We start from the raw sequence: 17,601 nt of genomic DNA on the forward strand, positions 1-17,601 counted from the left end.
ATGTCACAGATTGGCATTCGTCTAAGCCGTAGATGTGCACATATCAGCGTGTCTAAAAGGGTCCTTATTATCACACCTTCCCTAATGCTTGGCGCCTACTAATGTATGAATGATGGGCTCCAAACGCATGTAAGGCAACTAGACGCACTTCTAAGCTGATAGAATGAAAGACATTGATCTGTTTGTTACTCAAAGGGGCTTTCTGGTTTTATCTGAATGATGCTCGATCGCTGTATAATGAAGAGTTCTGTTACTTTGTAATATACTTTTGTGTTTCACTTCCTCGCTCTTTTCAAGATCTCTGAGAAGCTTTCATGTTTACTTGCAAAATCTGGAACCCTTAGGATTATATTCACACGTGGCAGATTTGTTGCAGAAATTTTCTGCTATTGAAAATCCATGGCATGCATATGAATGGGCTTGTTCCTGCGGCAAGTGCATGGATTTCTGCAAAGCCCACTTAAAAGGAATAAGACATTCCTGCCGTATGTATACCCCTATTAGGTGACACTTCTCAAAACACAGACACTATAGGTATGATAGATCTATTTTTAAACAAATCCTAATAAATCCTGATGGATCCCCATGACTTCCACTGAAATCTGTCAAGTCTCTGGTTTCTGGGAACAGGCAAAGCACTGAAGACTAGGCAAGACCTATATATGTAAAAGGAAGAAATTACAGCAGCTAAGCTTTTGAGTCCTAATATATATATATTTATCTTTTCCCTCCAATTCACCACTGGGAAACATATGGGGACCCCATAGAGAATGACTGACGGCCACATAAGAATGATGAGTGCTCCCTTAATAACGCGAGGTGACTGTGTCTCCGTTCTCGGGATCGGTGGCAGTCCCAGCAGTCAGATCCCCAGCAATCACCTTGTAATAACAAACTGAGATGGGAACACCAGCAGAAGACATCTGATGTCCTACTTCCCCTTCCAAGACACGGAGGGTCAAGCCCACGTCATGATCATGAGTGTGGACCAAAGCACTCCTAGACACAATGTGCAATAGCAGCACAGGGTCTCCGGTGTTCCAAAAAGACTGTGCAGCTATTGCACGCACATGATGATCTGAACCTCCACATCTAATAAGGGGGAGGGGAAGTTAAAGAAGCAGTGCATAAAAATGTTTTATCTGCCCCGGCCGTTCAAATCCAGCGCGCACATACATTTTACATCACCCGCTCCTGTGACCCTTCTTCTGTCTCCTGTGATTGAAGGCCGGAAGTCAAGCTCTCCAATAGAGAATGAATTGGAAAAGCGTGACTTCCGGCCTTCAATTACAGAAGACAGAAGAGGGGTCACAGGAGCGGGTGACGTGAACGCGCGCTGGATTTGAACGGCACAGTGGGACCGGAACGAAGCCATGTCGCGGGGCACCGATCACCACTGGTGAAAATACGCACCAGCAGGCTGAATTCCGGAATTTCAGGCGGTGCCCGGGCTGTCTCCTCCTTCCCCACAGACCTGCAAGGCATCTGGAATCAAATGCAGAAGGTTCAACAAGGTTCGAGTTCTATAGCACCTAAGATTTTCCAATGTTCGATCATCTCTAATCACAACCACTTGACGGCAGGGGCAAAAGCCTTATCGTCACATCTTCCCTTATGCTCAGCACCTACTAATGTATGAAGTATGGGCTCCCCACGCATGTAAAGGGCCTATTACATGGGTCGTTAAGAGGAGCAAATGAGCGCTCTCAGCGCTCGTTTGCTCCTCGTTCCCCGCTCGCTGCCGCCACTATTCAACGCGGCGGCAGTGAGTGGGTGAGTGCGGGAGGGGGCGGCGGGGAGCTGCGGGGGGGCTTCCCGGGTGATCGCTGATCGTCCGGGCAGCCCATAGGATATAGCGGTGTCTGCTGTCGATGCTCCTATTCAATGGAGCGACGGCAGCAGATCGCTGCTATATCAGTCGCTTGTTTTTCAACATGTTGAAAAACAAGCGACTGCAACGATCAGCCGACATGAACGATGTCGGCTGATCGTTGCACTCTATTCCACGGGACGATTATTGTCCGTAGCGGCCGATATCGGCCGAATACGGACGATAATAGTTCCGTGGAATAGGGCCTTAAGACAACTAGATGCCCTACAGGGCAGACATTCAGAGAGAAGCCTTGGATTTCATTCATGTGTTTTGACATTGTAAACTCGAATCATGGTCACAGATTATCTTCATTCAAGATAATTGGCATGTGTGACGCACATTCCCATGGAATTCACTTGTCACTTCCTCGGGCCCATTGAAAATGCGCAATCTAAAAATAGTCGCAATTCACGGTGTAATTTCATTAAAAACAATTGGCACACATTACGTGTTTTTCTCTGGCAAGTATTTAGGCGCAGCCTACAAGGATCAGGCATACTGAAATCCAACTGACCGATCCTTCTCTCCAGTCATAACCATTAGATGCTTGGTCAGTCCCACCGAAATGATAAGGTTCAGCCAAGATTTATTGAGACAAAAAAATATTATACACATTGACAACTAAGAACAACAAACCACAGCCCATTTTGAGAAATTAGATCTTACATCACATAGGTTGCTATTTGTCCGAGACAAAAATTAGTCCAATTTTTTTCTCAAACAGGTTGATAAATCTGGGCCAGCGTGTATGGCTTGGTAATCTTGGAGGATGACTGTAATAGTTACTTCAACTGTCTGGCCATTCCCCTTCTTCAGGACTATTGTCACTATAGGTAACTTAGTAACATACATAGTTTATAAGGTTGAAAGAAGACCGTCCATCAGGTTCAACCTAGAGAAACCCTACTCTGTTGATCCAGAGGAAGGCAAAACCCCCTATGAGGCAGATAACAATTGCCCCATGACAGGGTGAAAATTCCTTCCCGACTCCAGTGGAGATCAGAATAAATCTTTGGATCAACGTATCACCAGAAATCTAATGCCCATAACTTGTACTATTATATTTTTCAAAGAAAGCTTCCAGGCCTCCCTTGAATTTATTTAACTTCATACAGCTTTTGGCTGCTCTCTCTCCACCTTCTATAATGAAACCTTCTCTGGCTTCTGTCCGTCCTGTGTAACCACCCTGCTCACTGCATACAAATACTTATTGTTAGAGATGAGCGAATTTCGAGGACGCTTCATCAGAATCTGAGTGTGCAGCATTTGATTACTGATGGCTGAAGTTGGATGCACCCCCCTAAGGCTCCCTGGAAAACATGGACACAGCCATAGGCCATATCTGTATCCATGTTTTCCAGGACTCCCTAGGGCTGCATCCAACTTCTTTAGCCACTGGTAATCAAATGCTGCGCACTCGGATTCAGACTAACCCAAGCATGCTCAAGGTTTACTCAACCCTATTTATTATACTGTGACTAAGGGTGCCTTCACACGTAGCGGATTGACTAAATGAATGAACACAGCATTAAATCCGCAGTGGATTTAATGGTGTGGATTTGATGCGGTGTTCATTTATTTAGTCAAATCCGCTGCAGATCCGCAGCGGAAAATCCACTACGTGTGAAGGCACCCTAAAGAGAAACGAACAGCATGTAAGACTCTAACCTTGAATTAATATGTATATTAGGCCTCTGAGTGCACTTGGGGTGGGGCTACTGCACTGATCTGCCGGCCCTCCCCTCCTCATGCATATTCATCCAGCGCTTTGCAGTAAATAAATCTTCATTCTCTGTGCACTATAGGAACAGGTTAGAATTTTCTTACTTGCTATTAGTTTCCCTTTAAATAATAACTATTTGGTCACAATTAGTAACTGTCCAAAATGCCCCATGCAGGTTTTCCTCCTGTTACCCAACCATGTTACATATCAACTACATGTATGCTAAATTATGAATGGCACAGATGTTTTCCGTCAGGATCCCCGCTATTTCCACCCTTGCACAGGCATCTACTCCTATCCACCCTGCTCTGCCATCTGACGTTTTTATTCAGTAGATTCCTCTAGACTTCTCTCTGTCATGAAATCTGAGTGGAATATAGTATATGTAACATTTAATCCCATATAAATTTATACAGGATATATATAACGTATGTATGCATGACAATGGGGAGATATACCTGGCTACACAGAACCTAGGGCTTCCCTCTCAGCTGATATGGATACCATGCCCCGCACCACTTTGTGCTTTCTGCTATGACCCTTCTTCAATAAGCTTCAGCTTATTGAGGAACATTTAGAAGTCATCATTTAAGTTTCATTACTAAGGGGCTTTTGTTAATCCGGCAGCAGACTATAGGAATTATATAAAAATGGTGCAAACAGAACCCATATTATAACCCGCAGCATCCAATCACCTGCTAAACTATACGGGTCTCAATACAGCCGACTGCTAGGAGCCGATAACTGGTTGCCATGGACGTGGTCCTTTGCATCGCGCTATTAAAGCCTCCGGGGGGATATTTCCTATGAAATTCCTACAGTGTAAATCGGCACGTACATGGCAACCGATGAGACACTCGCTTCATCATGAGACCTGCAGTACACCATGCTGGTTATCTTGTTAGTACAGCTACAGTGTGGATGAAGTTTAAAAAAAAAAAAAATATATATATATATATATATATATATTTATTGCATTCATAAATATTGTCATTGATACATCTAGGTTTCCCCAAAAATAGGACATCCTCCTAAAATAAGGCACCCCACTATTCTACCAACTAGCCTAAAGTAAGACTTCCCCCCGAAAATAAAGCAAACCCACCCTAAACTAAGCCCCCCCCCCAAGTAAGGCAGCGACTCACCTAATCCCCTCATGAACCTTCTGCCGCACGCCCCATTGGCTGCACGCACCGCCATACATCCCGCCGATCACACACTCCCATACGTCTCTCGTCGGTCGCCCGCTCCTGGTCCTCTCCTACATGTTGGTGAGTGAGCCAGAGGGGAGGCCGGGGGGGAGAGACATAAGACATCCCCCGAAAATAAGACATATTGCCTCTTTGGGAGCAAAAAATAATGTAAGGCACTGTCCTATTTTCAGGGAAACACAGTATATGCAACAGCAGTCATGTCAAATGGCACTGATGCATAATGTCTATATCCAATTGACAATGACTGCAAAGTAATGATAACTTCCACCCACTGTATTCACAAAAATCACTGCAATTGATATCCAACTGATATAAATAGTCACATAGCAGGGGTGTCAAACCTGCGGCCCTCCAGCTGTTGACAAACTACATTTCCCATCATGCCTGGACAGTCAGAGACAGCCAAAGCTTTGACTGTCAAGGCATGATGGAAATTGTAGTTTTGCAACAGCTGGAGGGCCACAGGTTGGACAACAATGGTTTAAAGCAGGGATGGGGAACCTTTGGCCGCCCAGCTGTTGCAAAACTACAATTACCATCATGCCTGGACAGCCAGCTGAAAATAAGGCATCCCCGAACGTAAGACTCCTGTCGCCACCCTACCACCCTCCACAACCAGCCCCTTGTGGTCCTTCACTGCTGACACCACGGACATACCACTGGTCCATGGCCCCCACATGATGCCGCACGCCCAAGGTCACGTCTTGCAACCCAGCAAGATGATGCCCATGCGGTGAGCCCTGTGAGGAAAAGACACGGGACACCAGCATGACAACGTTTATGCGCCACTCTGTGAAAAGGCTGAGCAACGTGCTGGGGGTGAACAGCGTGGGGGTGTCGGTAGCTACAGCCATCCCACTGACTCCACATAGAGGTCTGGAAGTCGCCGCCTTGTGCGAACACCATGGTCTCACACTTCTCCCTGTACCACAATGCTACTGGGACCTGGCAGAGGTACATGGACCAGTCCAGAGGGGGACCAGACAGTGAGGGGAGAGACGGGACTGGTGGGGCAGCGAGGGGAGAGACGGGACTGGTGGGGCAGCAAGGGGAGAGACGGGACTGGTGGGGCAGCAAGGGGAGAGACGGGACTGGTGGGGCAGCAAGGGGAGAGACGGGACTGGTGGGACAGCGAGGGGAGAGGCGGGACTGATGGGACAGCGAGGGGAGAGGCGGGACTGATGGGACAGCGAGGGGAGAGGCGGGACTGATGGGACAGCGAGGGGAGAGGCGGGACTGATGGGACAGCGAGGGGAGAGACGGGACTGATGGGACAGCGAGGGGAGAGACGGGACTGACGGGACAGCGAGGGGAGAGACGGGACTATTGGGACAGCGAGGGGAGAGACGGGACTATTGGGTCAGCGAGGGGAGAGACGGGACTATTGGGACAGCGAGGGGAGAGACAGGACGGGGGGGGTAGTGAATTCTTCTCTGCGGAAAAATAAGACAACATATCACATCTCTGGGACCAAAAATTAACATAAGACACTCTTATTTTCCTGGAAACAGGGTATGGATAAAAAATAAATTATATATATATATATATATATATATATATATATATATATATATACACACACACACACAATAGTACATGGGGAAACAAAACAGGCCCAGATGGGTTACATGGGAAAACATCCCATTAATAAGACATGTGCAACCAGTACTATATACAGACTACATACCTGTTTATTACCACGGCAGTATAACTGTATGGCAGCAAAAACAGGGTACACAAAATATAAGGTTTATTATCTAGAACCGAACTCATTGTTCATTATAAGCCCATAAATAATAGAAGCTCAGTGTAGGATACACATAAAGAATCATCCCACAGAGCTGGCAGGAGCAAACGCAATAAAAATAGAAATGGAAATGTGCCGGGGAAGACCTGGGATCAGAGACTGTCGTTTTCAATAAGAAAGATTCAGGACGTGGTTATAGGATTCATCTGCAGACACTGTTTACATAGAGGAAGATCTTGCCACTTCTGTAATATGGATGAAGACCCCCCCCTTCCCCCCGAATACTGATCTCCCCCAAGGGAGCTAAAACGTCACCGCTCGTGTGACAAGAAACATTCATCTCCTTTTAGAAACTTTCTGACACCCTTAAGTGTGAAGTTATTGAGCAAATCTATAATAGAAGTGAGATGAAAAGTGTATTTGTACTACTTAAAGGGAAACGAAGAGCAGGTTAGAGGGCTCTATATTTCCATAGTGCAGGGGACACTGGGAATGAAGGTCATTTTCTTACCTTCCTCCTCAACGCCGTTTTCGTTAAATCTTCCATCTATTTAATTAATTACGGACATGGAGAGAAGGAGCTGCTGCACCTCACACCTATGGCTGACACTAATGCCTCTCAGCTATATTTAAAAACCAACGCCAGGATGTTGGTATATAATTTGATCAAACCTTATTGCCTCATGTACCACGTGCAGGTCCCTACACTAAACCAACACCGTGTCGGTCAGCGACAACCAACCCCGCAAAGCGAGCGCAAGCAGGGAAGGGAGGCCATAGAATGGCCCTGCAACCCCAATGTCACAAGACCAAACCCCAAGGGCCCCCTCAAAAGCAGCAGGCACTGCCGGCGGAGAAAACACAAGTGTGAACAAGGTCTTACCACACACCACTGCACCTTGTTCTCCCATCCTACCTCCGGTGCAGTGGTCAGCAGTAAGACCTTGTTCACACTTGTGTTGCTTGGTGGCTGTTAACTCCGCGGGCAGCGCCTGCTGAGTTTGAGGTGGCCCTTGCGGTTTGTTTCTGTGACATTGGGGTTGCAGGGCCATTCTGTGGCCTCCCTTTCCTGCCTGTGCTCGCTTTGCGGGGTTGTCGATCGCTGACCGATACAGTGTTCAGTTAGTGTAGGGACTCATGCGGGCCAGGGGACCTGCATGTGGTACATGAGGCGATATGGTTTGATCAAATTATATACCAACAACCTGGCGTTGGTATTTAAATGTAGCCGAGAGGCATTGGTGTCCGCCATAGGTGTGAGGTGCAGAGCCTCCTTTCTCTCTCCATGTCCGTAATTAATTAATTAATTGGTGCACCGGGGGCGGGACTAGCACTTGGTGCACTGATCTGCCCCCCCCCCCTCCTCATGATCGCTGATCCAGAGCTCTGCATCCAGTGGATACAACTGTACACTAGAGAAGAGCACAAGTTGAGCATGCCTGAGTCGGATAGTTCAGTATTTGAAGTCTGGTGGCTGATGATGTTGGATGCTGCCTTAGAGAGTCCAGGAAAACATGGATGCAGTCTATGGCCTATGGCTGTATCCATGTTTTCCTGGTCTCCTTAGGGCTGCATCCAACTTCTTCAGCCACCGCTATTCAAATGCAGAGCGATCGAGTTTGAGAATGCCCGGGTCACCCTCTTCTCTACTGTGAGAATGCAGGGCAAAAATGGATATATATTTACATCCATAAGTGAGGGAAAAGTATATATAGTATATATAAAGTCTGGTTATGAAATTTATATACTGTATACATATAATAAAAGAAATAATGAATGAAAGAAAAACAGGGTTCTCCATGGTGAATATTCATCTTTGAAATTCTTCTACTTCTATCTGTATTTATTTATTTATTTATGTATTTGTTTGCCTGTATATATTATTCATCTGTTGTATCTATTCACAGCTATTTATATATCATATTGACCAGTGTCATAGACTATGGTAATATGCATGGAGCCTAAATAGAATGAATCCATAACTTAGGCTGGGTGCACACTGTGGGGGAGATTTATCAAACATGGTGTAAAGTGAAACTGGCTCAGTTGCCCCTAGCAACCAATCAGATTCCACCTTTCATTTTTTAAAGAGTCTGTGAGGAATGAGAAGTGGAATCTGATTGGTTGCTAGGGGCAACTGAGCCAGTTTCACTTTACACCATGTTTGATAAATCTCCCCGTGTCTTTACAGTCCGTTTTATGCAAAGAGCAGATGAAAAAATGGATGTTTTTGTGTGCATCCGTTTTTTCCATTGACTTTCAATATTAAAAAAAAAAAAAAAAAAGATAAAGCATGCTAAACAAAGGATGCGTCGTAAACCTTTTTTTTTTTTTTTATAATGGAAGTCAATGAAAAAACAGATCAAAATGGATGCTCAAATACTGTAGTTTTTCATCCGTTTTTTCATGTTTTTTACATAAAAATCAGATGTGAACCCAGTCTTATTTATATAGTTAAACCCATATATATATATATATATATATATATATATTTTTTTTTTTTTTAATCTAGAGATGAGCAAACTACAGTGCAACAGCAATTCAATGAGTTTCCCCGCTGCCGGCATGATATTGACATATCATGGCGGGTGGGGAACAAATCCATTACATTTCTTCCCCATCCGGACGTGCGAATGCCCCCTAAGTCTGGGTTTGTGTGAACCTGATCGCAATTAGAGATGAGCGGAACTTTCGGACTTTCGGCCCGAAAGCCGCTCACTCCAGTGAGATGCCTGCGATCCCAGGTGCATAGTGGCGCTCCCGGGAATCTGGGGCCGGGATCTTCCAGGGAATTCAAGATACATTCCCTGGAAATCCAGGGAATGTATCTTGAATTCCCTGGAAGATCCTGCCGCAGATTCCCGGGAGCGCAACTATGCACCTGGGATCGCAGGCATACTACTTGAGCGAAGATGCCGTCGGACCAAAAGTCCAACGGTTCGCTCATCCCTAATCGCAATGCCATTGAATACCAGTGGCTGGAGAAGATGGATGCTGCCCTAGGGGGTGCCTGGAAAACATTTTTTTCAGTTTTTTTTTTCTTTATATAATGTAAGTCAATGGAAAATGGATCCTGCAGTATGGAATACAAGAGCATCCCTTTTTTTATCATCTTTCCACGAGCGGCGGAATCCACGGTATGTTATCTGCAAGAATTAGGCAGTGTGCATATATAATTAATCAGTGGATCTTGGTGTTTCATTCAGTCCCACTGGCACAGAAGTATAAAATCCATGCCCATACCAATGCAGACATCCGTGACTCTGTCCTTCTATAGCGCTCACTGATACCAGTGCGGTGCTGAAACAAATGTCGCTGCTGCAACAAGTCAGTTCATGACGTTTCCTCCATGATGTAAACCAGCGCTTCTCAATTCCAGTCCTCAGGCCTCACCAACAGGTCAAGTTTTGAGGATTCCCTTAGTATTTCACAGGTGATATAATTATACTCAGTGCATCAGGTATTAGCACAGGTGTCCTTTGTATGGGATATCCTCAAAACATGACCTGCTGGTGAGGCCTGAGGACTGGAATTGAGAAGCATTGGTGTAAACTTTTATGACAAATCTTACCTGCTGATATGTCCCCGGAGTGCACGGAGCGCTGAGGATTAAGGTAGTTTTCTTACCTTCATCCTCTGCGCTGTTGCAGTTAGTAGTTAGATTTGTATGCTAATCGGGCAGTTTGGAGCACCGTCCCCAGCTGGCCCGCCTCTCGTAATGAAACCCAATGGAGTGGGCCTACCAGGGGGCGCGGCTGAATCGGTGCTCTGGGGGCGGCAGCCCTGCCACCAGTGCTCCAAACTGCCCAATTAGCATAAGGATCTATCTACTAACTGCACATGAACAGCGCCCTGCACAACAGGGTCATATCAGCAGGTTAGATTCATCCATCCTGCTGATAGTTTCCCTTTAGGATATTATGGAGACGTGTAGGCCTTAAGGAACCACAGCAAAACTGTCCCCTGCCGGGAGCCTCAAAGCCTCGGGTTTCCATGACTGAGCAGCTGCATGCAAACCTTACATTACCAAGCACAATGCCAAGCGTCAGATGGAGGGATGTAAAGCTGCCACCACTGGACTCTAGAGAAATGGAAAAGGAATGACAGATCCTGAATCTCTCCAAGGCCATAAGATTGACCAGTCAGGTTTGGTGAATGCCAGGAGAATGTTACCCGTCAGGTTTGGTGGAGGAGGGAAAATGTTTTGGGATTTTTTTAAAGAAACTTTAAAGCATTAACATGGCCCAGATGGCAAACTCAATATTTCAGATACGAGCCAAAAACTTTATATGCAGATGAGATCGCTCATCGCCCTGGTGCACTCAAAGCAGCCCTTGTACACTGGAGGTGGCCCTGGTACACTTGAAGCAGCCCTTGTACACTGGAGGTGGCCCTGGTACACTTGAAGCAGCCCTTGTACACTGGAGGTGGTCCCTGTGCACTGGAGGTGGCCCTGGTACACTAGAAGCAGCCCTTGTACACTGGAGGTGGCTCTGGTACACTGGAGGTGGTCCCTGTGCACTGGAGGTGGCCCTGGTACACTGGGGGCAGCCCTGGTGCACTGGAGCCGGCCCTGGTACACTGGAAGCAGCCCTTGTACACTGGAGGTGGTCCCTGTGCACTGGAGGTGGCCCTGGTACACTGCGGGCAGCCCTGGTACACTGGAGGCGGCCCCGGAACACTGGAGGCGGCCCTGGTACACTGGAAGCAGCCCTTGTACACTGGAGGCGGCCCCTGTGCACTGGAGGTGGCCCTGGTACACTGGAGACGGTCCCTGTGTATTTGTGGCGGTCGCGGTACACTGGAGGCAGCCCTGGTACACTGGAGGCGGTCTCTGTACACTGGAGGCGGTCCCAGTACACTGGAGGCAGCCCTGGTACACTGGAGGCGGTCTCGGTACACTGGAGGCAGCCCTGGTACACTGGAGGCGGCCCTGGTACACTGGGGGCAGCCCTGGTGCACTGGAGGCGGTCGTGATACACTGGAGGCAGCCCTGGTACACTGGAGGCGGTCTCGCTACACTGGAGGCGGTCTCGGTACACTGGAGGCGGTCTCGGTACACTGGAGGCGGTCCCGGTACACTGGAGGCAGCCCTGGTACACTGGAGGCGGTCGCGGTACACTGGAGGCGGTCCGGTACAACTAATGCACCCTTTTCGCACCTGCCCATGATGCCTCTTCACCAATACTGATGATGGAGTGACGTCATATTAGATGGGCGGGTGGTGCTGGCGGTGTAACGGCCTATAAGTCTCCATAGTCTTTATGGCGCTCTTACATACTGTAGCGCTATACGTGGCCTCCTGTATATAACACGTAATGGTGACCGTCACCTGCACAGGATATACAACTTTATAACTTTCTCATTATTTTGGCGTAGGGATTTGTCTGCGTTTTGGTCGCTGCCACCAGTAGATTCTCGGACACAACGTCCGCCATAGATGCGACATAACGGACAGGTAGGAGTCATGGCGCAGATCACCCCATCACACTACTCTCTATACCACCAGTGACTGCTCTCAGGCTGTCAATCACATGATTACAGGGACCAATGAAAACTGCTGCCATACATCGTGGAGGCATTGCTATAGATGGTAGGTGACACGGTACAGACACTGCGGCTGGGGAGCCGTGCCTGGTCCCTGCGGTTCCGCGCCCTGTGTGCACTGCGGCCGGGGCGCCCGTCCTGTCACACACTCCCCGCCGCTGCACACCACACACTCGGGCCTTCCCCCGGCCACGGCCTCTCTTACCGTTCTCTGCGGGAAGGGTCCTGCTGAAAGCCGGGCTTGGTGGGCGCCATGTTCCGGGCAGCGGCCCCGAGGTGTCCGTATGGTCATGCCTCGCCCGGTGTGAGGGAAGCCGTCATCCTCGGCTCACACAGCCGGCCCTCAGCCTCCTCCTCCCCGAGGGCTGACAGCGGCTCTAGCTACCGCGGCTGCATCCCTCCATCACTGCGCTCCATCACACCGCCCTCCCCCGCCTCCTCGCCCCTCCGCCTCCTCTACACCTTTCCCTCTCCTGTCTCCCGGCACCTAGCCCTAATGTCTGCTCCCGGTCACACCGAGCTGCGGCTATTGTGCTGCTACTGCGGCTCTGCCTGCACCGTCCTCTCTGCTGGTGTGCTCGTCTGCTGTGTGGGGAGACCTAGTGCTGCTATACACAGTGAGGGGCCCCAGACTGCTCTGCTATACACAGTGAGGGGCCCCAGACTGCTCTGCTATACACAGTGAGGGGCCCCAGACTGCTCTGCTATACATAGTGAGGGGTCCCAGAGTGCTCTGCTATACATAGTGAGGGGCCCCAGACTGCTCTGCTATACACAGTGAGGGGCCCCAGACTGCTCTGCTATACACAGTGAGGGGCCCCAGACTGCTCTGCTATACACAGTGAGGGGCCCCAGACTGCTCTGCTATACATAGTGAGGGGTCCCAGAGTGCTCTGCTATACATAGTAAGGGGTCCCAGAGTGCATGGCTCCTATACACAGTGAGGGGCCCCAGACTGCTCTTCTATGCATAGTAAGGGGCCCCAGAGTGCACAGCTTTACATAATGAGGGGCCCCAGACTGCATGGTTCCTATACACAGTGAGGGGCCCCAGAGAAAACAGTTCGCAGCTGCTATATACAGTAAGGGGCCCCCAGAGAAGACTGTTATACACAGTGAGGGGCCCCATGGATGTCCCCTCAGCTCTGTCACTTGTATCAGGCACCTGTTGTCCTCCATCTCTTATGTGACAAAACAAAAGTACAAACAGCAACATTGTAACCAGACATAACATCACAATCCTCAACCTGCGGCTCTGTATCTATTACACAACTACAACTCCTATCATGCTCTGACAGGATTCAACACGGTCTAATAATGCAGTGTTCCCAGCTTTTCAGTATGCGGATGTGGCAGAACTCCTATTACTGCATTATAGTGTAGGTATATCATATAGATACCTAGATACTATATTTGCGTATATTACACAATATAAATCAATGGCTTCAGTAACATGTTCACTTCAATAGGTTTCATCACCATTACAACATCAACGTAGCCGTAAAATGCAGTATGAACCCAGCTTAAAACCAGTTGTTAGGGGGGCTGCCATCTTGAGCTGTTCTGACAGCATTCCGAGATATGTCTTACAGAAGCCCCATGGAGATAGGCAACAACGGACAGTAGCGGTTCTACTGACATGAATGGGAAATATTACTAGTCATACTCTATGACCTTTGCAAAGGTCATTCTGCAAGGAGGTGGAGGTTGGGCTGTGAGCTTTATTTCTACCTACCGGTCTCACCTTTTGCTGTCATTCTGAACAGATTACTTTACAGCAGCCTCCTCCTTATCATCACATACAAAAGATGAACTCTCAGCTTAGTTTAAGGCCTAGTAGTGAGAATGAAAACTCCAAGAATTTTGAGTAATTTTAGAAGTAAAACATAAAACTTGATTTTAACACTAGGTCATTTTTTTAATTTCAATCAGGTTGAGATAAATTGAACAAATTCTGAATAAGCTTATCCACCCCTGAAAGGGTAGTTCTACTCTAAGGGGTGGGGGATGGGGGGGGCGGATAGCTTTATGGATCCTAAGCAGCCTGTGAAAAGTAGACACTGAGGGGTTACAAGTAGCGTTGAGTGGAGAGATGCTGAACTGTTTGGGTTCGGCAACATTCTCCGAATCTGAACGCTTGACATTTGATGAAGTTGGATGCGGCACTTGGGAGTCCCAGAACACAGATATGGCTGTATCAAATGCCAAACTTAGAGCAAGTTGTTATAGAAGGGTGCTAGTGGACTACCCATTGTGTTGCCAGTGAGTTGATGGTGTTTGTCTTCAAGCTTCAAGTATCACTGTCGTATTTTTTTATTATTTATTTATTTGCAGAAATCAATAGTACAGGCGATTTTAAGAAACTTTGTAATTGGGTTTATTAGGCAAATATGCCATTATCTGCATTCAAAAAGACGTTTCCCAGGCCCCCCCCCCCTTCCTCTCTCTTATCCACTGCTCATTATCAGGAAATCTCGACTCTTTTACATCAGTCAGGCCCTGTCTATGAAGAGGGGAGGGGGGAGAGGAGGAAGGAAGGAGATTAGTTGGCAGCAGAGAACAAAGGATTACACAGCAGGACCTGTGTGAAAGCAGTGTTTAGAGGTCAGAGAGGTCAGTGCTGACTTCAGAGGAAATAGCCCGGTGATGTAGCTGTAAATTAACTCTTTGTTGTCCTGTTTTGGTGCCTCATCTCCCTCAACCCCTCCCCTCTCCATAAGAGAACCATGGAGACAGGGGGAGAGCTTCAAACTGCTTTTTCATGATAAAAATTCTTTTTTTTTTTTGGCTAATAAACCCAATTACAAATTTTCTTAAAATCGCCTGTACTATTGATTTCTGCAAAAAAAAAAAAAAAAATGTAAACGACAGTGACACTTTAAAAGCATTGACAAAGAAGCATGGTTTTGTTAGTTTAATAGATTTATGGATTTTTACTTCCCCCAAATAGAGAAAATCGTAAAAGAAATGTACAAGTTGCGGGCTGAAGGGATCGACACCATTGGAAACGTTCAGCTGTATGTAGAGAAACTGATAGAGCGCATCTACATGGTTGCCTATATGATGCTGAAGATGTTTCACGCATAAATCCGGATAATCTGCAGCAAATCCATCAAATGTGCATTGACCCTGACAGAACTGAGAGCTGAAGAAGACTGAGAGAAATATGGTCCCTAGATCTGTGCTGTTTACCATCTAGTACATTGGTGAAGAACCTCAAGAAGATATATGAAAGGTACCATGTGTGTCCTTGTCCTCACAGCTATCTAATAGTGTCAGTAGTTTGGAACCTGGATTGCACCTAACAGATTCACTTGAATAGCAAAACCACAACTACCACAAACACCACTGTCCAGAGCAGATAAGGCTTTCTATGGAAATTTGCTACTGCTCTGGACAGTTCCTGTATCGGACAGAGGTGGCAGCAGAGAGCACTGTGTCAGACTAAAAAGAATATAACAGTTCATGCAGAACATACAGCAGCTGATAAGTATGGGAAGACTTGAGATTTTTAAATAGAAATAAATTACAAATCTATATTCTGAAACCAGTTGATTTTCACTGGATAACCCATTTAATAAGGTATGATGGGAATTTGGGACCCCATTGATCCTGGGTATGAGCTTGTTTCAGTCCCTATTGCTGGGGGAGGGCAGAGCACACAATGCATTGTCTCTCCACATTGGCGTGAATGCCAATTACAGGTATTGTTGAACTTTTCAATAACTTCAATTGGACCAAAATGATCCTGTTTTCAGGGTCGATGGTGGTCACATGGTTTGAACCCCCAAGAATCAATCCTTTATAATTTATCCTATTGACAGATCAGAAAGCATTACGATGAGAAACCCCTTCAAGGCTTGAAATTCACCATTATTTGTAGCATTGGACAGGACCCTCCGATAAATATGAGGTGCTATTGGCCATACAAATGATCATTGATCATAAAAAAAAAATGTTAATTTAGTAACATGGGGGGAGATTTATCAAACATGGTGTAAAGTGAAACTGGCTCAGTTGCCCCTAGCAACCAATCAGATTCCACCTTTCATTCCTCACAGACTCTTTGGAAAATGAAAGGTGGAATCTGATTTGCTAGGGGGAACTGAGGCAGTTTCACTTTACACCATGTTTGATAAATCTCCCCTTATGTATTTTATGCAGGATTAACGTATATCATCACTTCATCTTTTTACCCTGCATGCAACACTCTTTTGGTGCAGCCGTGAAGCCGCTGTAACATGATGTGACACTTGTAACCCTAACATTAGGGTCAAGATAAATTCACAAGTCAATAGTATTAATGAAGAAGTCAATGGTAATTAGAAGAGCTGCGATGTCGGTCCTGTTCTGACTACGTAGCAGCTCACACATCACGGTGGTGACAGCTTTTAGGCCGCTTCAAGTTTTCCTCTTGACATAAAGAGCCATAGCCTGTAGTGAATTGTTAGGCTTCCCTACGGACCCCAACATAGATTAATACAAAGAATTGTCAAATAAAAATTATATAATACACGTTTATTGCTAGTGATGAGCAGAAACTGTTTCATCCTTGAGGGTTTGCTACAATGTATCCAGTCTGGATAATCCCATATGAATTCTCAGGACCCACGTTGCGCTGGCGATGCGGTCACCTCATGCAGTACTACCTATACTGCTATGAGAACTATTAGGTTTGTATATTTTTACCGTTTTGCATCGCTATAAAAAATATATCTTTAGGCCATGCTCACACTACGTATTACATTAAACAATAGTCGTTGTTTAATGACAGTGTAAAATTACATTACACTGTATGAAATCACTTCTGTAGTGTATACACTCTGTATACACTACGGCCGTGGTTTTCTGCGGCCACACAAAATAATTGAAAGGTCTATTTTGTCTGGCTACTGTTCAGTGAACAGCGGCCACACAAGATAGCCTGTGGTCACAGTGTAAAGTACGGCTCCCAGCCATACTTTAAGGTGCGTTTACACGTAACGATTATCGTGCAAATTTGCGCGATAACGATAGAATTTGAACGATAATCGTACGTGTAAACGCAGCGAACGATCAAACGACGAACGAGAAATCGTTCATTTTGATCTTTCAACATGTTCTCAAATCGTCGTTCACAAAAAATTCCCAGATCGTTCCGTGTAAACAGTCATTCGCCGATTTAACCAATGTGTGAGATAGGCTTAAGAGATCGCAAAACGATTTTCCGTACGATATAATGTACCGTCTAAACGCTGATCGTTATGAAAAAAAAAATCGTTACTCCGACATCGTTAATCGTACGATCGGGCCAATTATCGTTTTGTGTAAACGCACCTTTAAAGGCTATGTTCACACTACGTATATTTGAGGCTGTATATTTCAGGCCTCATACCAACCAAAACCAGGAGTGGATTGAAAACACAGAAAGGCTCTGTTCACACAATGTTGAAATTGAGTGGATGGCCGCCATATAACAGTAAATAACGGCCATTATTTCAATATAACAGCCGTTGTTT

The 17,601-nt window shown here is 46.4% G+C and overlaps 1 protein-coding gene across 1 annotated transcript in view; it reads right to left on the reverse strand.

The window, feature by feature from the left end:
- The window catches only part of NPAS3 (neuronal PAS domain protein 3), a 345,000-nt gene that overhangs the window by 315,329 nt on the left and 12,070 nt on the right, over positions 1–17,601 (reverse strand). The window lies entirely within an intron of this gene.

Source organism: Dendropsophus ebraccatus, chromosome 13 (assembly GCF_027789765.1).
Source record: "Dendropsophus ebraccatus isolate aDenEbr1 chromosome 13, aDenEbr1.pat, whole genome shotgun sequence".
In the NCBI taxonomy this organism is placed as follows: Eukaryota; Metazoa; Chordata; class Amphibia; order Anura; family Hylidae; genus Dendropsophus; species Dendropsophus ebraccatus.